The sequence below is a fragment of the Microplitis mediator genome, chromosome 10 (assembly GCF_029852145.1).
Source record: "Microplitis mediator isolate UGA2020A chromosome 10, iyMicMedi2.1, whole genome shotgun sequence".
Taxonomy (NCBI): Eukaryota; Metazoa; Arthropoda; class Insecta; order Hymenoptera; family Braconidae; genus Microplitis; species Microplitis mediator.
The window spans coordinates 18,882,767-18,907,874 of NC_079978.1; the positions used below are offsets into that span (position 1 = coordinate 18,882,767).

Sequence of the window (25,108 nt, forward strand, 5' to 3'; positions counted from 1 at the left end):
GGTAATAATTACTATAATACATGGTAATAATTACTATAATACATGGTAATCATTACCATAATGTATGATAATAATTACCATAACAGTAAGGTAATAATTACTATAATACATGGTAATAATTACTATAATACATGGTAATCATTACCATAATGTATGATAATAATTACCATAACAGTAAGGTAATAATTACTATAATACACGGTAATAATTACTATAATACATGGTAATCATTACCATAATGTATGATAATAATTACCATAACAGTAAGGTAATAATTACTATAATACACGGTAATAATTACTATAATACATGGTAATCATTACCATAATGTATGATAATAATTACCATAACAGTAAGGTAATAATTACTATAATACATGGTAATAATTACTATAATACATGGTAATCATTACCATAATGTATGATAATAATTACCATAACAGTAAGGTAATAATTACTATAATACATGGTAATAATTACTATAATACATGGTAATCATTACCATAATGTATGATAATAATTACCATAACAGTAAGGTAATAATTACTATAATACACGGTAATAATTACTATAATACATGGTAATCATTACCATAATGTATGATAATAATTACCATAACAGTAAGGTAATAATTACTATAATACATGGTAATAATTACTACAATGTATGGTAATAATCACCATAATCCATGGTAATCATTATTATAATACATGGGAAAGATTACCATATCGTGTAGCTATACTATTCCTAGGAATGAAAACTATATAAATAGGAATGTTTACCATCATTTGAATAAGTGGCGTTACTATTATCGATATTTAAAAAAACTCGGTTACCATTCGTTATGAGAAGAATTCTCATAATATATTGTGATTGTTACCATAAATTTCCCTCCATGTATGAATTTTAAACAAGTAAAAAAATTATTTCTTTTAGTTATTAAGACTGTATTTAATAGTTATTGATGGCAACTAGTCACACTAAATTGTTATGTAAATAAATTTTGCATATAAGATAAATTATCGAATTGAGAGTAATAAAAAAAATTCGATAACGGATGGAAAAATAAATGAGATGAGATTTACACTTACTTACGTAATTTCTAAATTTTTTAAATCATTATTTCTTGTGAGTTTTGTAAAAAGAAATGATTCATTATAATTGATGACCAATTTAAATTATGCAAAATCAATACTGTTATGAATTTAATGAATATGATAGAGGCAACTTATAGTATAATTTAAACTTACGTATATTGTTAATGAAATTTATATTTTTAAATTAATAAACATTAAATACCATTACGTTAATTTCCAAATTCTTCTAACCCATATGTTTTTTCTGAGCCGTTTTAAAATTTGACATCAAAAAGTTTTTATAAAAATTTAAATCATTAGCTCTTATTTTTTCAAATTTTACATGCTTTTGTTAAAACAGAATTATCAGTTGCGACGTATTGATAAAAATTTCTACTAGAAAATATATCAATCTACACGGAGAAAAAAATGTAGTAAATTTTACTAAAAAATTTAAGAATAATTACTAAATTTAGATAGTAATTAATCTTGAAACGCTTATGATTTATATGAAAAATTCGTAAACAGATAAGTATATTTTACAAGTCGTTTAGTATTTTCTTATATTCTGATTATGGAAAATCTACTATATTGCATGTTAATTTTTATTTATATTTAGTAAATTTTTCTATATTAAAATGGAAATAAATAAAATTAAATTTTTAATAACCTTTTAATTTTTTTTTAATATTGCTATCGTTTTGATTATTATTGTTTTATATGTCATCTGTATTGGTGTTGGTGTCGATTTTTGTTTTTTAAAAAATCACTTGTTTTAACCGAGATTCGAACCCTGATCTCCCGCGCATTTTTTTAAATTTCATTATTTTAGTTTATTTATTTATTTATTTCAAATTTGTAAATTGTCTGATGTCTGCTACATTCACACTCATAAATTTTTTTCGATCCGGAAGCTAACGGACAATTAGCAATTTTTAATGATACTGAAGTTAGCCGACGTGTAATGATTTTTTTGACTTTTTTTTTAAGCAATAAATTATAAAAAAAAAAAATATTTGAGAAATTTGCACCTGTAGTTTTCTAAATTCTCTACATGTGTATATTTTTAGTTTTTTTTTCTTTAAATTTAAGTATTGAAAAAAAAAATCAAAACAATTTTAAATGGCTGCTAACTTCAGGATCATAATTTTTAGACTTTTTTTTGCAAATCAACAAAAAAAAAAAAAAAAAAAAAAACTAAAAATATGCACATGTAGAAAATCAAAAAAACTACAGGTGTAATTTTTCAAAATATTTTTTTTTTAATTTACTGTTTTTATGAAAATCCAAAAATTATTAAGGGTAAGTTAATTTATGGTACTAAAGTGAACCGACGTCTAATGAGTTTTGAATTTTTTTTCAAAACGATAAATTACAAAAAAAAAAATAAACTAAAAATATGTACATGTAGAAAATGAAAAAAACTACAGGTGCAATTTTTTTAAATATTTTTTTTTTATAATTTACTGTTTAAAAAAAACATCAAAAAATGACTAGACGTCTGCTAAATTCAGTATGATCTTGAAGTTAACAGACAGAACAATTTTCGGATTTTTTTCAACAAATCGATTACAAAAAAATAAAAAAAAAATTTGCACATGTAGAAAATTCAAAATTCTACAGGTGCAATTTTTTAAAATATTTTTTTTTTATAATTTATCATTTTTAAAAGTAATCCAAAAACTATAAGATGTCGGCTAACTTCAGTACCATATATTTTTTATTCTATTGAAGTTAGCCGACGTCTGATAATTTTTTGTTTTTTTTTAAAAACGATAAATTATAAAAAAAAAAATATTTTAAAAAATTGCACCTGTAGTTTTTCGAATTTTCTACACGAGCATATTTTTTTTTTTTATTCATTTGTAATCTATTTTTTATAAACAAATCCAAAAATTTTTAATTGTCTGCTAACTTCACTATCACATTTTTTCTCATACATTTTACAAATCTGCTCAAATCAAAATTTATTATTTCAAAAAATAAGTCGTCGTTTGAATTCGCGCCATTTAAATATTCGTAAATAATTATTTTATACCTCAACTCGCCAGGTGGCGGTAACAGTCACGTCGGCTTGAAAATCTGACTTGACAGCTTGAGAACTGTCAGAAATGTTAAAGTTTTTCAACTCGATTTTCAAATAATAAATAATGTAGCAAAGTCACACTGACAGTATAAATAAATATACTTTTTATCAACGTTAATTATAAAATTAAATTTATAACTCGATGTTTAGTAAATTTGAAAATAATATATATTAACATTTATGTCAAGTAAAACGAGTGTGCACGTAAAAGAGAAGAGCTCGCCGGCTCACTCAGTCTACTGGAAGATTCCATTGTGAGAGGGTTTAAAAAATTATTTCTGTGCAAAATAGTGGATTTATTATTTTAGACAACAAGTACTGCAAGTACATGACATATCACGGTAAGTAAAATATAATAAATAAATATACAAATTTTATTTAAATTTAAAATAATGAGAACTAACGGGAAAAAAATTTAATAAAATAAATTATCGGATTATATTTCTCTCCATCTCTCTCTTTCTATTGGTTCAGTTGAGCTCGTCAGCTGACGAGGATTTTAGTCAGTGACCGGTTTGTTAAATTTTTTTAAAAAAATATCCTCGGGATGTTTCGTTCAAATTTTTAGCTCAAATAATTACGCGGCATATTCTCGACTATTTTGTCGAAAATTTTTTTATTTTTTCTATTGACGACAATCGTTGACGGAGGATGAAAAAAAGTCAGGCGATGCCTTTGTTTCTCTAACACTTTTACTGTTGCCATGCTGTTCATTTCGTTATTTTGTAGACTATTTTTTTTTTTTTTTTTTTTTTTTTCAAATTATAATAATGATATTTATTATTGTTATTGATGTTATTATTTATTCAAATTGTTAATTTACATTTATTTAATTTATTCGCGGTGTCATTGTCTAGAACTAGTGTGTGTTAATGTAGTGAGATTTGAATTTAATGATAATCTAGAGATTATTTATTTTAAATGATAGTCAAGTTCGCCGACGTCGGATAATTTTTGAATTTTTTTTTCAAACAATAAATTAGGAAAAAAAATATTTTGAAAAATTGCACCTGTAGTTTTTTTGATTTTCTACATGTGCATTTTTTTAGTTTATTTTTTTTTTGTAGTTTATCGTTTTGAAAAAAAATTCAAAAATCATTAGTCGGCTAAACTCAGTATCATAAATTAACTGACGTCTAACAATTTTTTGATTTTTATAAAACGATAAATTATTTTGAAAAAACTATTTTAAAAAATTGCACCTGTAGTTTTTTAAATTTTTTACATGTACATTTTTTTAGTTTATTTTTTTTTTGTAATTTATCATTTTGAAAAAAAAATTCAAAAATCATTAAACGTCGGCTAACCCCAGGATCATAAATTAACTGACGTCTAATCATTTTTGAATTTTATAAAATCGATAAATTATTAAAAAAAAATATTTTAAAAAATTGCACCTGTAGTTTTGTTCATTTTCTACATGTGCATTTTTTTTTTTTTTTTTTTTTTATAATTTATCGTTTCTAAAAAAAATTAAAAAAATATTAGACTCCGTTAACTAGTATCATTTAAAAATGGTCTGGAAGTGAGTGGACAATTAACAATTTTTGAATTTTTTTTAAAACTATAAATTTAAAAAAAAAAATATTTTAAAAAATTGCACCTGTAGTTATTTAAATTTTCTACATGTGCATATTTTTAGTTTATTTTTTTTTTTAATTGATGTGTTAAAAAAAAATTCAAAAAATTGTTAATTGTCCACTAGCTTCCGGATCGTTTTTAAATGATACTCAAGTTAACTGACTCTAATAGTTTTTTAATTTTTTTAGAAACGATAAATTATAAAAAAAAATTGCACTTATAGTTTTATTAATTTCCTACATGTTCATATTTTTATTTTTTATTAATTTTTTTTTGTAATTAATTTGTTGAAGAAAAATGATCCTGAAGTTAGCAGACATCTAATTATTTTTGAATTTTATTTGAGGCGGTAAATTTGAAAAGAAAAAAATTTGAAAAAATTGCACCTGTAGTTTTTAAAGTTTTCTACATGTGCATATTTTTATTTTTTATTTTTTTGTAATTGATTTGTTGAAAAAAAAATCCGAAAATTTTGAATTGTCTGCTAACTTCAGGATCATGAAGAAAATTCAAAAATTGTGAATTATCCTCCAACTCCAGGATCATAAAATTAAATATTAAATTTTACTTTGAATCCTGGTAATGAGGGAAAATTAATATCGATTTACGGTAAAATGAAAACATTAACGAGTAAAATTTACTAGATAATTAAATTTTTTTTAAACTATTCATTGATCTAAATAATTTTTTTATTTATTTAGAAAATTACTATTTTTATATAAATGCAATTTTTCAAATTTTTTAATTTTATCACCCGCGTAATTCATCTGTAGAATGTCGGTGTCAAGGATCTGCACTAATTAATTTGTTACAGTTAAATTAATCGTAATAAACTTCTAGAAGCAAAGCTAAGATTTAATTTAATTGGTATTTTCTGAACTAAAATTCATAAATCCAGTGACAGAAACTTAACTTTGCCTGTGCTCTCTTATTTCCATTGTTCCAAGAGACTGAACGCAAATGATCCTCGTTATTTCAAAGTGACAATCGCGATATTGTAGATTTTATTGTAGAATGTTAAGTTGTAGAGAAATAGAGGGAAAGAGGCCGCATTTAGTTTGTCTTTGAGTCACATCAGCTGACTACGGAAACTTAACTTTTATGTTACACTCTGAAATTTCTACGGTATTTTTTACATAGAAAATTTATAGAAATTACTATAGTAATTTTTATTACTATTACTAAATAGCATAGAAATTTTTCTATAGTTTTATAATTTTTCTAGTCCAATGTCCAGGTACGACAAAGATGACCATCAAATTACCCACAAAAATATCCAAATGTTTAAACGACAAAAGCAATTTAATTACAGTGTTAAATCTGCTAAAAAATCTAAATCTTTTTAATACAATATCTAATGCTCATTTATTGTAAACTGCACCATATCTACATTACTGAAGTCGCTCATGACTTCTCAAATGAAAGTAAATATTCTTGATTTAAGAAATTTTTTTTTTAAAACCTAAATTTTCTCGGATAAAGTAGAAATCTTCTCTGACCGAGACAAATTATCTTGGCTAAAAAAATGTTGATTGAGTTCCCGAAAACGTTTGTCTTCCAAAATAATTTCTTGACTCAAGATAACTTTTTTAACTTCCCGCTAAGAAAATCGATGATTTTCGAAAAATTGGGAAGTTATTGTTTTCACTCCGATTTGCGAAAATCGAAATTTCACCAGATGTCGACGTTTTGAGGTCCTAGGAAGCTATTCTGACTATTTTCAGAATGATGTCCGAGTGTCTGTATGTATGTGTGTGTGTGTGTGTGTGACCGGTCTATAACTTTTTAACTAATGAACCGATTTGGATGGCTAAAGCGGCAATCGAAAGAGCTTGTTGGCCATCAACTTTTCTGAAAATTTCAGATCATTTGATCAACTAGACTCGAAAATATTGGCGAATTACGAAAAAAAAAGTTTTTTTTTTTTAGTTTTTTATTGATTTCTCAGAAACGACTTATACGATCAACTTCAAAATCTAATCAGCTCTAGAATTCAATAAAACGCGTCGATCGTCGTCTTAGCCACCTCAATCGGATAATTCGCTCGAGAGTTATCGCGGGAGAAAGAAATGGTAAAAAACGGTTTTTTGTGAATATCTTTGAAACAACTGAACTAAAAAATTCCAAAATCTTATCAGCTCTAGAACTCAATAGAATACGTCAATTACCGCCTCAACCATCAAAATCGGTTTATTCGTTCGTGAGAGGAAGAAATGCTAAAAAACGGTTTTTTCGAAAACAATGGTATACAAAAGTATTTTCGAGCTCGAAGAGCTCGAAATTGTATCCACAACAATGTTTTCGAGCTCAAGGAGCTCGAAAACAGCGGGAAGTTTTGGGACTGGCCCGCAGGGTCAACCGATAGACAGACTTTTTTTGTGTAGAGATGCTCGCTTACGTCTCAATACGTCACGTAATTTATTCTAACCTATCAGTAGTAGAATTAACGAAAAGCGCCGAATATTTCCGAAAAACCTCGAATTTAAAAGATTTTAGATATGATTACCATGTTGTGTAGTACAAGGTTTCAAAAAAGTTGGAATCCTTAAATTTTCTATCGCGTCTTGTTTTTATCCAATGAAACTGTGATTCGTTTATTTGAACTATATTTAATATTTGTCTTATAATTTGATTTTGTCTGCAATAAACCAGGTTTAAGATCATACAGGTTGTTGAGTACAACTCAATCATCAAAAAGCCATGTGCACTATGGACCGAGGAACAGGATAGCGAATTCAGTTAACGATTATTGTGCTTCCATAAATTTTTTTGGGGATTCTTTATCATGTTTTTCAACAAAAATAAAAAATATTGCACCACGTCACTAATATAACACACTAATATAAAATAGTATATTATATTCTCGTTGTATGCAGTCAATGATTAAACACTACACGGAAAAAAAATTCTAGTTAAAGTTACAATGCTAACATCGTAATTTGTCCTATTAATTATTGTATTGGTGGACTAGACTTTTCACATCGTAATTTTTACGATGTAGGGTTGGAAATTTCATTTAAGAAATAATACTTCAGACAAACAATACGAAGTCTTAAGCTCTTTAATATAAATTGCGATGTAACATCGTAAAATTTGAAGAGAAATTTTAAATAAAAGATTAAAATAATAATTGTTCGGCAGTTGGATTCGAACTCGAGTCCTTTCGAGTGCGAAGTGTCCGACGCCTTGGACCACTCGGCCACTGAAGGGCCTACACTATATGATGTTTTTAAGATCCATATAAACGACTTGCGGAGGACCCAGTTACTATTTAAAAAGTACGATGTAACATCGTACTTTTTATAGCTTCCATCGTATTATAACAGACGCAGCACTGTAGTATTTATTTTGTTAAAAAGTAAATAGAAATATTAAATGTACGAATAAATATAGTTTTTAAAGTGTAATTTTAGTTTATTTTTTTTTACGATGTTAAATTGTAATTTTTGCAGTAATTTTTAATCCTAAAAGTCTTTGTTAAAATTACGATGTTAAATAGTAAAAAATATAACCCACATAATAAATTTTGAAATAAAACATTTAAAAATTGACAGTAATAAAAGTCTAGTCCGAGATTACGATGTTAACATCGTAAATTTCGGTCGAATTTTTTTTCTGTGTACTTCTGTAATAGTTAAATAAGATGTATAAAGCCGATAAATATTTATTTGTTCTCGATTTGATGGTTACTTGATTCGATTTGAAATTTAAAAATTAAAATGATCACTTTGTTCTTCATCATCGGTATCTTTATAAATTTCTTCATATACTCCTAATATTTAATTCAATATTTATTTGAGTATTACTGAGTATAAAGTATCTTTTATCGATAACAAAACTTCTACGAAAAAAAATAAATATAAAAACCAGGAAACTATTAGCATTCTGAAGTCTTTTGTTATCAATGACAAATACATATATATATATTTTTCAAAGTATGTAATTCAATTATTATTTTGGGTATCACCGGTTTCCTTAAAAACCTCTTTGTTTTTTCTTCTTTTTATTATTTCCCATTTCATTAAAATAAATAACATTTCTTGATCCGCGCAGTCAACTGCGAAATCAGGTTCGTTGGATCCAGTATAATCAATCGATAAACTACACTAGCTCTCACGATAAACTGACATAAAGACTTGTTTGCTATATTTTATTTCTAAAAAAATCGACAGTAATTTTTTTTTTCATTTTTTTTGCTACTTATATTGAGATGCTCTTAAAGTATAGTACGAAGTTTAGTAGTTCCTTTCACATGTACATCGATCTCTTCTATTCCCCTTTCCTATTTTACGTGGCCCTCATTTCTTTGGTTACTGTCGACGCCATTTTTACTCTTTTATACATTAGCACATGGACTTATGGACCTCTACTCGTTGACTATTTTCTGCGGGAGGAGATTTTCCATTGTTCAACATCGGTAGTAGGCCATGGTAAACGATCGCTTGGTGAGGTTAGCGAACTGACTCTAGCATTAAACCAACGGTTTCTTGTTTTCTTTTTCTATCCTTTTTTTTTCGCTTTCTTCCTCTTCGTCTTCTGTTTACTAAATTGATCACTTTACCTTCTATTCAATTCCCTCAATATAATCATACTAGTATCGTAAAGTTACATTGCTTTACGTTAGTAGAGGTCAAATTTCACGTGACTAACCTTCCATATTTTATTATATGCTTATAAGAATCGTACACATGGGCCGTACTATCGGATAAAACTATATCATACTGACGGTTAATTATTTTTTTTCAATCCGTTATCGAAATTTAAAAATCCCTCTTGGTACTCCGAATTCGATTTGTGCCACTTTTATACGTCGTCACGGCTGGCTAAGTAGCTTTGACGTTTTCCGCGAAAGTCACGCGTCGACGGGTCCACCGGGATACGAGGGAATAGAGAAAGAATAAAGACACCGGGATAAAAAATAACAAAAAAATTAGAGCTAGAATAAAGCACACCCATGAAACTTCGCGTTTAAGTGAGCACAAATAATAAAAAACAACGTACGTAATATATAAAAAAAAAAAAAAAAAAAAAAACATGTCTAATGAATTATTGATATTGGAACTTTATATAACAGTTTAGTATTATTTTTTAAATAATAAACTGTTTCTTTTTGCTTATGATTACTTTTAGTTTTTACATATTGTGCGGATTGACGTTAGTTGCTTTTATTTATTGGAAATTATTTTACAATTAATTAGTGTTGTGATTCGATTAGATAATATTTTTAATACAACCGTTTTTTAACATAAGATCACGTAGGTCACCCTTTTTTTTTTTTTTTTTTTTTTTTTTCATAAAAGTTCATTATCTTTTAAAAAACTCAACTGATTATTATGAAATACGGCATAGAAATGAAATTACTTTCTCAAATGCTAGTAAAAGTCCCAACTTTTATGGAAATTTTTTTCTAATAATTTATATCAGAAGTTACTAAAAATAAATAGATATATTTTTTTGCCGAAAATTGCATGTTGGATTTCAAATGCATTTATGGTTGATTTTTTTTACACATAATATGTTTTATACTGAGTCTTACTGATAAAATATATGAAAAACTATTTATTGAAATAATTTGAAAATATTCTATGCATAATTATTTTGTTGTTTTTTTTTTAAATATTATAAATAGCTAGATCATAATTACAGAAAATTTTTTATGTCTAGAACATTACTTATAACAAAACTTTTTTTTTTATTTAATTTCATTATACAAAAATAGACATGTGAAAAAAATGTATTTGACAATAGTTAATTAGTAAAAAATGGGTCTATTGGTTAACCCTGCGGGCCAGCCCCAAAAATTCCCGCTCGTTGAGCTCGAAAACATTGTTGTAAACTCTTCGAGCTCGAAAATACTTTTCTATGCCATCGTTTTTGAAAAACTACCTTTTTTCACCATTTCTTTCTCCCGCGATATCTCTCGAACAAATTAACCGATTGAGATAGCTAAGGCGGCAATTGACGCGTTTTATTGAGTTCTAGAGCTGATTAGATTTCGAAGTTGATCGTTTAATTCGTTTCTGAGAAATCAATAAAAAACTAAAAAAAAAAATTTTTATTTTCATAATTCACCAATATTTTTGAGTCTACTTGATCAAATGATCTGAAATTTTCAAAAAAGTTGATGGCCAGCAAGCTCTTTCGATTGCCGCCTTGACCATCCAAATCGATTCATAAGTTCAAAAGTTACAAAGAGTATACACACACACACACACACACTCACACATACATACACACACTCGGACATCATTCTGAAAATAGTCAAAATAGCTTCCTAGGACCTCAGAACGTCGACATCTGATGAAAACTCGATTTTTGAAAATCGGGATGAAAACAATAACTTTTCGAAAATCATCGATTTTCTTAGCGGGAAGTTTAAAATGTCACTATCATGATTACTTTTAAAACTATTCCAAGTTTATAGACTTACATTATGACGTACTTATATACATTTATATTTACATATATGATTTATTGGTGGCTGGTACCAAAGTACTTTAAATTTTAAAAATATCCTCACGCGATGTCAACACTTTTTCTATGACATATATACAATGTTAAAGAATTTATAAGATGCCATTTTCTTTCAGTAGTTCTATAATATTGCGTGAATAAGACTGATTAGAAGTTAAAAGCGTGAAAGCGTGAGCAATTTTTATATATATTCATTTCAATAAAAATAAACAATAGAAAAAATGAACTTGAACAAAATATATATAATTTGAGTATGATAAATGTATGAAAAATTGATATTAATCGTAACTGTTATACATTTTCATTATTTTTTTTTAATTTCCTGATTTTTTTTACATATGATGTCTTGATAAATTATCTGGATTACTCTAAAAATGAATAATTTATATTAAAAAACATATTATGCAACAATACTAATTTATGGATTGAATTTTTTATAAAAATAAGTCTGGTCAACACTGAGTTGAACAGTATAATTGATATTTTTTATGCTAAGAATTATGTACATAAATATTATTATGCAATATGTATACTGCTAACCTTGTGTTACAACAGTGTAACTGACCTCATCGAAATTCCAATGCTATTATTTGAGTCATATTGATAAGTAAAAGAAGTGTTATCGTTCATCGACTTTTTAAATGTAAATTAATATATATCAAATTTTATTAGTGAGTTTTATTTTTTACAAATAAATTTTTTGATTATGTCGAAGTAAAAACTATAGTGTTGCGCATCAAAAATCGCTGAAAAAATATCCACGTATAGTAATTTAATAGAAAAATTTCACTTTTCTCATAGAACTTAGAGGTGTAAGATTGAGAAATTTGAAATTTTCAAATTCGAACAATTGACTTTAGATGATTGATAGCTAGCATTTAAATTTTTTATATCATTAATACACACGCAGAGAATTTTACGGTATTTTTTACATCAAAAATTTATAGAAAAATTACTGTCATAGTAACATGAGGACAGTATGGAATTATTGTACAAATTACCGATAACGTAGAAATTTTAAAAATACATCGAACAGAATTTACAAGGTGCATTGTAATTTTGACAAAGCAACATATTAAATTTTATCCAAGAAATTTAAATTTCTTAATCTGTTACTTTGTAAAAATTACAATGCACCTTGTAAATTCTGTTCGATGTAGGGGAGCCTGGGGTACGAAAGCCCCCTTAAGCCGGTTTTTTCTTTTTGTGGCTATTAACCATCAAATTCGTTTATTTTCCGTCTATTTCGGAAGAATCAGTCGAAATTTTGCAAAAAATCGAAAAAAATAATTTTTTTTTTTCTGGGGCACGAAGGTCCCCTTCCCAAAAAATTATAAAACAAACTTTTTTTTTATTTCCCGTCAAGTTATGACCTCTACAATGTTTTTATTCTATTTTAGGTGAATATGTGATATGAAGGGTAAAATGGACCACTCAAAAAAAAGAATTGTAACGAAAAAATGATTTTTTTTTTTCATTTTCCGTCAAGTTATGACCTTTATAATGTTTTTATTATATTTTAGGCCAATATGTGATATCTAGGGGAAAATGGGCCACTCAAAAAGAAAATTGTAACGAAAAAATTAACTTGACGGAAAATAAAAATAAAAGTAATTTTTTCGTTAAAATGTTTTTTCGAGTGGTCCATTTTGCCCCACATATTACATATTCACTTAAAATATAATAAAAATATTGCAACGGTCATAACTTGACGGAAAATAAAAAAAAAATTTTTTACCTAATTTTTGAGGGGGGCCTTCGTGCCCCAGGCTCCCCTATTTTTACAATTTTTACAGTATCGGTAATTTGTACAGTAATTCCATACTGTCCTCATGTTACTATGACAGTAATTTTTCTATAAATTTATGATGTAAAAAATACCGTGAAATTCACTGCGTGCATATTCATATAATTATGGTAAAATTTGTATTATCGATCGTAAATGATACGTTGATTTTGATGAATTGTTGTATATTATTATAAGTTACAAATGAATATTCGAAAACTTGCATTTTTTTAGGCATTTAATTATTTTTATAAAATAATATTATTTGCCAATATATACTTAACGATTCGTGTTTTAAGATAGTTGTCGGGTGAAGGGTATAGTGTCAGAAAGTTATATATTTTTTTATGCTTATTAAGAGTATTAAGATACAATTACCATTCAAATTTGAAGTCGAATGACCATCTCTAATTTGAAATATTTATAATCAAAGTTCGGATCATTAACATTGCGAGCAACGAGGAGTATGCGTTTCAAGTCGCGTTCGTAATTCTAATAAAAAAACTAACAGTCGGAAACTTTTGAAAAACTAACAGAAAATTAATGAATTTGTCCTGAATTAAAAAAAAAAAAAACAGTATTGACCATCTGATTGTTGAGACATAGCAAAGTTTAACAATAAATGAAAAAATATACATGTCGGTGAATTGGAAAAAAACAATCTGACGACGCTGTATGCGAGTATGCATAGTACTATTTGAGCGGTAAATTCAAATAGGTAGTACACTATACAGCAACTGGTAGGCCATATGCGACGTTGTCAAATTATAAGTTAAGAAAATGTTCACCGGTATTTCGTATACTTATATAAGAGTAGTGTGTAGGTGAAATTCTCCCGGGTACACTATCAAACAAAAGCAATGTCTCGTTTTAACTACCGCCTAACCTACTCTTAGCGCGCATATAGATCATAACTTTTTGATGATATTGTAGCAGGACAACTATTAACTATTCTGTCCTTATCGGCGGTTCTTATTTCTGCGGATATGTCGACTGGATATTTTGTCGCGAAACCGAAAAACATAAATTGCAATATTGGTTAATTTTTAGAAGAGTTCTATACCGTTTCAAAAAATCATCATTTCCCTGACTAATTAGTTTTCTTGTGGTGTCGCATTTTTTTGAATGTATTATTCTAGTAGTCAGGATGTTAATTTTTAATGTTCCGCGTGATGAGCTAATGCTTATTGCTCCCTTTACTTTTAATACTAGCGAAAAAATGCTATTGAATATGATGAGAAACTGTCTGCAGATGTCTATGTCTGTGTTTGGATATTGCGCGTGCGGTCATTGCAGCTCGAAATCACGAAGAATGTTGACCGTATGTTGACTATCCATCAGCTGAATAATTCAATGCTCATGTCTAGATCGCTTATGTATACTAAATTTCGATACCACTATTTTTATGATCATGCATAGAAGGATTGTTTGCTTTGCTTTTGTTTGTATGCATGCATGCATATTTAAAGACTGAATATAATCAATGGTCTATTATCTTATACCATGAATAAGTATAATAAATTTTTAATTTTATTATTTTTATTTAAATAAAGACAAAAATTATAATTTTTTGAAAAAAAGGAACAGTAGGTCGATCAAAACAAAATTTTTGAATTATTTGAAAACTTACGAATAATTTTTAAGCTCTAACAATTCGCACAACTCAATTAGTCATTAATGAAATTTTCATTAACAAAATCTAATGATTTCATTGGAAATTGATTGAATTTAACAATAAGAATGAACAGGTAAAATTGATTACTGGTGTACTAATTATTGACATATCAAATAGCTTATTGCTATGATTATTGATAAACCATTGTTCCAACTATTGACAATTTTAACCTTCAGCGCACTATGATTATTATGTTATCTAAGTAAACTAAAATAACTTGCAAACGTATTAAAACTTAGTTTTCTAGAATTTAATATAGCTTAGGATAATCAATCCGGCCTTTAAATTCAGCACTTTCATATTTAAAAATATGTCGGATTGTTATATATGTTTTTATGTACTAATTATTGGCGCTTATTTTTAATTGAGTAATCATTAAGTCTATGGTAGCAAATTATTTGATGACTTGCAAAACCTTGTTAACTTACGACAATAGGCATTGATATAATTGATAAAATAAGATTTATAAGACAAAAGTTGAAAAATTACTTTGAAAAATGAGCTTATTCTCAACACGTTATTAAAAAATTTGGACAATCCAAAAACGCTCATGTTATATTTTTTCCCTAGGAGCGAAAAATCCGTAAAAAATTTTTTTTTTCAATAACTCTTAAAAATTGAGCTATCGAGCTCAGCCAAAGCTCAAAAGAAACGTTTTTTTTATTCCCCAAAAAATATTTGCATAACTATTTGAGAATATTTTAACTCAGCGGAAATGAATTAGTAAATATAATCACAATAATTAGATACTAGAAAAAATGCTGTCGATCGGTGGTATCGAACTTTTTTCAAATTAAACTGGGCTGAAAAAATCTATATGTTTATAACTTTAGTTAACAAAAAAAAATGGTTTTTGAACGATACAATAGAAATTCGTTTTGGAAAAAATGCTGACGATTGGTGGTATCGACATTTTGTCAATTTTTTTTTATCTTCTTTGATTTTTTATTTAAAAGACTTAAGAGAAAAATTTGTTGGGAGAAAATATATATGGAGGAGGAGAAAGTCACCGGTGCTAGGCAGCAGCGAAAGTAGTTCAGTGCTCGCCGCTAGATCGCACTCAACTTCTTGTGCTGTTCCTGGTTAAATATATATTTCAGAGTTTTTATATTCTAAACTTGATAACAATTCTGGCACGGGTACTCGTCTGTTAATTGACAGAGTGACAAGTGCCTGTTTGATGGTAATTTAGTATACGCTTGATTACATTATGACATTAATGATCCGTTGAATAATTTTTCTCACTATACAAAAATAAAAAATACTTTTCAGCTAACAAAAAAAAAAGTTTCTGAATCAAAATTGAATTTCAGAAGCTAATATATATAAAAAGTCTGAATGACTATGTTCAATTGGTTGATATTACTTGATATAAATATTAAATCATTACCATATCGTAATGTTCTGAAAACCTATTTTTTTACTCAGTGGCAGAGTTTACATTATCGAGCATCAACAGACATTTTTTCTGATGGTTATATTCTATGACTCCTCTTGCACTTGTTAGTCTTTCTTGTACTCCTGCAGTGGTAATTAGATTGATATTTTCATCAATGCTCACGATTGCATCCGAAACCGCAGGCAATTCATTCCCTGAAATCTGAGTTCATTTCTTTTTCTCTCCTCGAAAACTTGGATTTTCTTCCAAATTCTCTATTTTTTCGTAAATTTGTCGAAATGTTCAGTGCTTGATACATTTTGTAGATGAATAAGTGATTCTTAAATAACATTTTATGAATTATTACGGATATATTTTTCAAATAAATCATCAAATTCTTAAAACAAATCTATGGATTTATAAGAAAAAAAAATGCAAAGAGCAAAATAATTGAAGGTTATAAAAGATTTAAAAAATTTTTACTCCAGGAAGTTTTTGGGCTGGCCCGCAGGGTCAACCAATAGACAGATTTTTTTTTAGCTTAAAAAAATTATAATTTTTTTTTTGTAGAAAAAAAAGATTTTAACCACAAATATTCTATTTCCGTACCTTTATAATCCCATGGACTTCTAATTTAGTAGAAAAAAAATTTATTTTGCTGATACAACCAGTTTTATTAAATTTCTATTTTTTTATTTTAACCACAATATAATCTGTTGACCTAAAAGAGCTTTAATCAATAAATTTTTCAAATTCATTTTAGATCAGAAAAAAAAAATTTTTTCTGTAGCAAATTTCTTTTTGGTGGTCCATTTTACCCCAAATATTGCAGATCAGCTTAAAATATTTTTAAAACATCAGAAGTATCATGATTTGACCAAAAATTAAAAAAAAAAAAATTTTACAAAATTTTTGAGGGGGGCCGTAGCGCCCCGATCCCCCCTATAATGGCTTTTCATACTCCATATTCCCTGATATTTATGAACAAACAATCAAAGAACTATAAATAGATTGAAATGAATTAGAGTTAAATAAATAGGTAGGATTAAACCTTATATAAGTTTTCGGATTGTTTTCAAGTATATACATGAGAGATAATTATGAAATTCAAGCCGATGATATCTATTGCATATTTCAAGGACAAAAATAGTCGTACCAGACGAAGTAAATATACAGTAAAAAGAAGAAACGATACCATATACCTTATTAAATTTCATACTACATAAAATACATCGAAATTTTTTTATAAACTTTTAGAAATAGTTTAATATGTTTGAGTTACGTTAATTTAAAGTAAATATTTGGCACTTATTTTTTCACTACGTGATTCTAGTACGAATATGTTATTTTATCCTCCCGGTACATAAACTTTAAATTGATTAATTTAATTTTTCATTATGATTCATCTTTGATAAATAAGATTTTTTTAACCTTGCCACGGAAATTTGAAAGTTTTAATATCAAGCGAGTTTTTGGTTTCAATTTGATTTCAGAAAATAAAGTTCGAAAATAATATCCACATTTCATTACCTTCAGAAACATTTCCGTCTGTTATTAAGAGAAGTTTACGTGTGTCCGCGTGAGTGAATGCAAATCTATTGGAAAAAATTATCTAGTTTAGATGGTTCTTGCGGCGACTTTGAGGTCAATCGATCAGATAGATTTTAAGTTTTTTGAAAAATAAAATAAAAATAAAAATTTTTATATTTTGAACCCAAAAAATATATGCAAATATGTTATTTATGAATAAGTATATTTCAACTACTTGTAAAATACTAGACCAAAGAATCATATGGGTTTATTGTAAGAGTTTTGATTCATTGTTTCAAAAATAATTTCTCGAATTTCCTGATTTTAAACTTCGGTTGAAACTTAATCGAATTTCAATCAAATTCAATCACACAGAAATATATTTTTTTTCGATTGATTTCATAGAAATTTTTCTATTGGACTCAATCATAAAATAATATACAGTCTGCGCCACTTGGATAGCCTCACTTATTTTTTTCAATATCTGATTCTTAATCAAAATTTTTTCTTCCTTCCGCAAATCATAAAAGTAACAGTTACATCCATCAGGCCCATCTAAATTTAATTTTATTTCATCAGAAAAAATTACTTGTAGCCATTTATCTATTCAACTCATATGTTCTTTTGCAAATAAAAGTCGTGCTGATGTGTGTTTTTGATTCAAAGCCGATTTCTTCTTCAATTTCATTCTCTTTAGATGCTTTGCCCGTCTTATCACTCTTGTTACAGTTGAAATAGATGCTGCTGTTCCAACTTCTGCCGCTATTTGCCTCACAGTCTTAATGGAATTAAATGCCGCGCGAATTATCATTCGACGTTCCCTTGGCGTTGTTGCGAATTTCGTTCGACCTTTATAATTTTTTCCGTAGCTTTCATTGTTTTTCACGAAATTATTAATAACTTTAGCACTTCTATTCACTCTTCTAGCGATTTCATGATGAGAAAAAATTTTGATTAAGTAAAAAATTAATTTTATTAATTTCTTCAATACTTAACATTTTATTGCGCCCCATTTTATATAGTAACCAATTTTGGTGTTTTAAATCGATTTTAATTTATTCACCACGCTATAAAATTACAACATAATAATACGAAAATGAAACGTATTAGTTCCTTTGCGCAATAAATTTGACTGAGGCTATCCATGTGACGAACTGCCGACCAGTGGCATGTCTCCCTCACAATATCCTCGCTTTGTTTCTCGAACACTAACAACATATCTTGTTCCGTCTTAAATAAGTAATATAAAATATACAGATAATTTTATAAATCAGCTAGTAAAGAATCAGTTATTGGAAAAAAATAGGTGAGGCTATCCAAGTGACGAAGACTATATATTTTGGATTACCATCGGGTTTAATCAGAGTTAAGAAAACAGAGTGATTTGATCTAAGAATCTTATTTCGAAGGAAGCATTTTTGTTCCAAGTTAATTTCTTCTTGTGGACGTGTTTCTTTGTTTGATTAAAAGAAAATATAGCTCCTTTGTTGTTTTAAAAATTTCACGAAACAGTTCTATTTTCTTGACAGAACAAACTATATATACAGTTTATTGCACTTCAGACACAAGTAACGTTCTCCATAAAAAAATTGGTAACAGACGAGCTATTCTTAAAAAAATAAAAAATGAGAAAGGGCATGTGTACTAACATTTTATAGTTGCATTCGGTATTGTAGTAATAAAAGTAAGGTTAGAAATATGAGCATGCAGCATGCATACTGATATATATTAGAAGTACGAGTTCACAGATGTGTGGATAAAATCCCCTGGTGTAGATGATTGCTGAGTCTACTCGTCTGAAACAAGAGAATCACTGAGAAAATGAACAAGAGAAAGTGAGATAGATAGTTTGAGATCTAATAAAAGAGAAGGCGAGTCCTTTAGCGAGCATCGTGTGTGCCATTTCCCTCGGGTTACTAACTTTCGTAATAGCATTCCGCTTATATTTTCACGTTGAACTTCAGCTGTCTTCCATGAAAAACTTTCTAATAATTTAAGACAAGTCCTTCTGGTTGAAGACTTATGTGCGAGTAAATCACCAGAATTTTTTTTTTTATATCGTAACGATGTCTTAACAAACATTGTACAGAATATATGTTATCTTCTTTATCATAAGCTATCTTTTATACGGCATCTAAATGGTATCAAGTAATTTTATTGTTGACTTCGGAGAATAGTCTAATAAAGAAGCCAATTTTATCTTTAACCCTTTTACGACTGACTTCTCTTAATTAACTGAAGTCAAAGTAAACAAAGTGTTCAACCGAGAGCACATATAGATGAATTATTAAGAAATTATGTTAGCGTCCACAATCAGTTAATTAACGAAACATAGATAGGAAAAAACAGTACTACTATTGATTCATTTTGGCTTGGTCACCTGTGACCGTTACTTGATTGTTGGTCGCAAATTTGAAGTGGGTCATTCTTGACTAATTAGATAACTTGCAACGGCTTATTTTTTTAAATACTTCAATCAAACTTTCATTGTTACATGAGCGTTTGAGATGTTCGCTTTTCAATTTTCCAAGCTATTATTTATTTTCACGGAAAGAAAATTATGGAAAGTTTTGCTATGCATTATGAGAATGGTTCCCATAATGGTATGGGAATAGTACCTATAGTACTATAGGGATGGTTCCCATATATTATGGGAACCATCCCCATAATAGTATGAGAATAGTTCCCATATCATTATGGGAATGGTTCCCATATTGGTATAGGATCTATTCCTATAATATTATGGGAACTATTCCCATAATGTTATGGGAACCAACCCTATAATATCATAAATTTTTTTTTTGCACGATAGTGTAGAAATTTCCGAAAATTTGAATTTTCTTGAATGTTTTGTGCTGACAAAAAATTCTTGTTAAAAATTTTAATGTTTTTTTGCCAAATACGATTTTTTTTCAATGTTTGAATTTTTGTTTTTATGTTTAATAATATTTCTGTGTATTGTAGAAGTGATTACCACACTTCTTTAAATTAATTTTTTCATGATAATATGGGAACCATTCCCATGATATTATAGGGATGGTTCCTATAATAGTATGGGAACTATTCCCATAATATTATGGGAATGGTTCCTCTAATTTATGGAAATGGTTCCTATAAATTATTATTCCTATAATTATGGGAAACATTCCTATAACTATAGGAACCGCTCCCATGATTTATGGTCGTAATTCCTATGATGGTATAGGAAAAAATTTCACAAAATTATGGGAACCGCTGCCATAATTTTCTTTCCGTGTTTAAACAAGAATCGGTATTATATTTGAGTGTGGGTTTGACAGTACGAGCAAAGCGAGATAATTTGGTTTACTATTTACTTAACAAAACTTGAGTCGATAATAAACAAATATGTTAACTTTGGTGCCATAACGTGACAATTAATAAAGATATGTAAGGTTATAAAATTCAGTTAACATTGCATTGATCTACACAGACATGGGCTGATTAATCAATTGCACATGTGCAGCCTAGAGATTTTGGTCATGTTATTAAGGTAGCTAGATTCAAAGTGACGTCATAAAACAGAGAGGTGATAGATTTGTTAGTGGCTTGAATCATTTAGTAGGGATATACTCCGTCCGTTTCACTAAAATTTCATGATTTAATAGAAAAAGTTGTAATTTAATATAGATATTAATCCTTCAGCGTTTGGGAGTCTCGGAACGGTTTAGTGTGTGTCGATTGGGGAAAGCACGAATCAAAAAGCTTCGTGGATTCGTATGTGTGCAATGTGAGAGTAGTTGTGTTACTGTGTGCCTCTTTCCACTCATTTAACCCTACTTAGGGTAGAGTAACAGTGTCGTAGTGAGGAATGTTTACATGGCTAAGTTGAAACTGAAAGGAAAAAATCTTTTTTTTCTATAATGCGCCACTGTCGCGAGTGCTTCGCGTTCACTCAAGTTCGACAACGATCGGCCTGAAAATGAAGTGGGGTTTCAAGGTCAAGCGCTAAGGGTTAAATCACACTATTGACCAATCAGAATGTATTGTATTTTAATAAAAAATTTGCTGACTCTCTAGTTAGTTAGCGGCTTATTCTTCAGACATGAGTTTTATGGGGAAATTATTTTTGTTTGAAATGCTACAGCGTCCTAGTAAAGCAGGTCCATGATAGCCAACTGACGGAAACCGAAGTAATACAAAAATTACATGTACCTGAAGATCGGAACGTTTTTCGTGAAATGTAAATAAAAAACAAAACAAAAAGCAAAGAATTCTACTCGATCTAAATTTTTGAAATGTCTCACAAACGCGCTAATATCTCAGCCAGAAATTGCAGGCCACTCATAACTACCCCTTCAGCAGTCAAATTACATAAATTTTTCATTTTCGTTGTGTGAAAAACGTTCCGTTCTTCGGGTTCATAAAATTACTATGATCTCAGTAAAATTTACATGGTTACAATAATTTGTGATGTATTCGTTGTCAATTTTACTATGGCTCTGTAGTATTTTTTGCAATACGTTTATTTCGATTTCTGCAGATGGTCAACATGGTCCGACTTTACTACAACACCATAGCATTTCAAACGAGAATAATTTTTTCGCGTACATCAAATTTCATATAAGTATATGATTAATAATAACATACTTATACGATTTGAGTCCATTTCCCAAAACAACAATCGCAGTAAGCTATTGTTTGGTCAGTATCTCTAGTTTTCAAAAACAATTCCGTGTAAATCCATTGCATTGTTGCCTATTTTATGTAAAAATCGTTGCTTGCACATCTTGTGTAAGCATATGACATAAAACATGAAAAAAATATAATATAGTTCCAAGAATGTACTAATATACCAGGATTCTAATTTGTTAATTTAGTGGCTATTTTTTATCTGATTGTATCAATGGTATAGAGTATAAAATTAAACTTACAATGTTTACGTGCATAACATATATCTGCTTAACATCTATTTTAGCAATAAAACGTTACTCATTTTTTTTTTTTTTCCGTATTTTGTTACGTACTTTCTATATATCTGTGTATAAAAGTAATGGGAATATTTTTATCATCCTTTATGGGTGTGTACAGCGGATACGTTAACTGTAATAACCAAGTACATAGTAAGTATATCGTGACACCGAACCGTGGAGGGGTTTTATTAAAAAGTATATCACGAAACGTTGTTTAATCATATATATCATACATATATAGATAAATATTTTTATTTTGAAGCATTTGAAGTTTGCAATTTTTAATTTTTCAAATACTATTTTCTTTTATTTTTTAATTTGTAAACTGGAAAATGGACGTACTGCACCTGAAAAAAGAAACAAAATAAAAAATTCTAATTGCACGCCTCGAATGTAAAGCATTTAAGTGGGCTCTACTGTCGAATAGCCACCGTTTCGCAAGATGCTCGCATAAAGTCATTTCAATAACTCAAAGGATTAGTTGACTGCGTACCTAATTAATGATTTTTGGAAGCTTTAAAGTCTGATTAATGCGATGGCCGATTTTTTTTATTGAATGTAATTGTTTATAACAAAAGAAAAATTCAGTTAAGTTTATTATAGTAACGTCCTTTAGGATGTATGTCTGTGAGTCGCCTGGATTTGAGTCGCTACGAATAATGAATCAACCTAATTCTTGTTGTAGAAGTTGTCAATCCTCCTCAGGATGAACCCTATTGAATATCATCTGTCAATTCTTTCCCATTTATAAGATATCAGTAAAAATCGATGAACTTTCTGAGATTCTTTCTTAAAATTTATCATCCATATGTCGTTCTGTCTTTTTTCCATATTTACATTCGTATACATCTCGCTCTGTTTTCTATACGTACACTATCGATCTATTTTATTCACGTATCTACTACCAGCACCCCCTATAAAAAACTGAACCAGCTGTCAGTTTGTTTATTGTTTTTTAATTTTATTTTGTTTTAAAGGTTTGGCTTTTCAAATATTTTTGATTTTCGTGTAACTCGTAAACTACTCGATCGATCGACTTCAAAATCGAATCAGATCTAAGTCTTAATGAGCCTCTTCGATTACTGCCAAGTACTTTTAAATCGGTTGATTCGTTACAAAGATATTGTACGACAAAAATTACTATACACACACACCCACGCGCTCGCGTGGGCGGGCATCCAGCCGGAAATAGATGAAATAGTTTCCTAAAACCTCCAAACGTCGAGATTTTACGAAAACTTGACTTTCGAAAATCGGCCCGAAGCCGATAACTTTCCTTTTTTTTTTGAAACTTTCAATTTTCATAGCGAAAGGTTATAAATAGTCGGTTTCTGTTGGGTCACCATATTGTGCACGTTTGGATCTTTCAACATTTTTTTAATTTATAAAAAGTTGTCGTAAATAATAGATTAAATCGCGCCAGAAACTTGATTTTCCACAAAATGTAAAAGTAACAAATAAATGATTGAAAAAAAGATTGAATTAAAATTTTTTTTTCTTTGTATCGGAATGCTATAATAGTATTTCTATCTAAAAAAAATTGATCGAAAAATACCTGAGGGTTATGATACTTCAGAATTGAAGTCATTGGTTTGCCCGAATGAAGTTAGCAGTTATGAACAGGCTAGCTGCAAAGAACTGGGATCGTAAAAGTATGGAAGTAGATACGAATAGGAAAAAAAATTGAAGTGATTCTTGTCTTCAAGAGGTTTATAACGGTATTCAGAAACGCAAAAAAAACTGGATGAGAAACGAAATGAAAAAATAAAAGAAAAACAAAATGCCTATTATTAAAAAGAAGACATGGGCAATTGATTGCTGTGTATTTCATCTTAAATTGATTTAATTCGACATTTAAATTAAATAATTTGAAAAACAAAACTGAGTTTCTGATCAGTTTTTGTAAATTATTTCTAAACAAATGATAAGATTATTTACTATTATTTTTAATAATTCCTCAATTATTAAAATGTATGGTCGTGCATCATAAAACGTTAAAACTCTGTACACGGAAATAATTTTTTGATGAAAATTACTCTGCAATTTCAAGTAATCCCGAGCCATTCCAAAAAATTAGTATTTTTTATTTAACCTTTTAATATTTTTCGTTGAAATATTAATATCACTAGACTATATTTTACTCTACTAGTGAGTAATTTTTTAACAGCAGATAAAGTGGTGTAATTATATGACTTTATACTCTGTTGGGAATCTCTACATGATTTTTTATAATATATCATATATTTTTTTGTTGCAAACATTTATGATTTTATATATTGTAACCATATATTGTTTTTTCATACGGGTGACCCACGATTACTCGATTTAGAGTGATTTTTAGAATAAACGGCAGGGCAATATTCATACAAAATTCGTTCCGTGTAGAAGTATTAGTTGTAAAAAGATAACTATATTGATCAGAGTTAAAGATACAGTTTGTAAGTAACTGTACTTAATTATTGTGAGCTAATCAAGGTAGTCATTGTTTAAAGTAACTTATTATTACTACGATAATTTATTATAAAATTTATGATAATAATTTCAAAGAAAATTACACATAATTTTTTTTGTTAATAATAATTATTAAAGTTC

At 28.3% G+C, this 25,108-nt stretch overlaps 1 protein-coding gene across 1 annotated transcript in view; it reads left to right on the forward strand.

The window, feature by feature from the left end:
* Nucleotides 1-3,177: 3,177 nt before the first annotated feature.
* Nucleotides 3,178-25,108, forward strand: part of LOC130675626 (sestrin-3) — a 202,021-nt gene continuing 180,090 nt past the window's right edge. The window contains exon 1 of the mRNA XM_057481414.1: nucleotides 3,178-3,502. The gene's annotated coding sequence lies outside the window, so the exon portion shown is untranslated. The remainder of the gene's footprint in view (nucleotides 3,503-25,108) is intronic.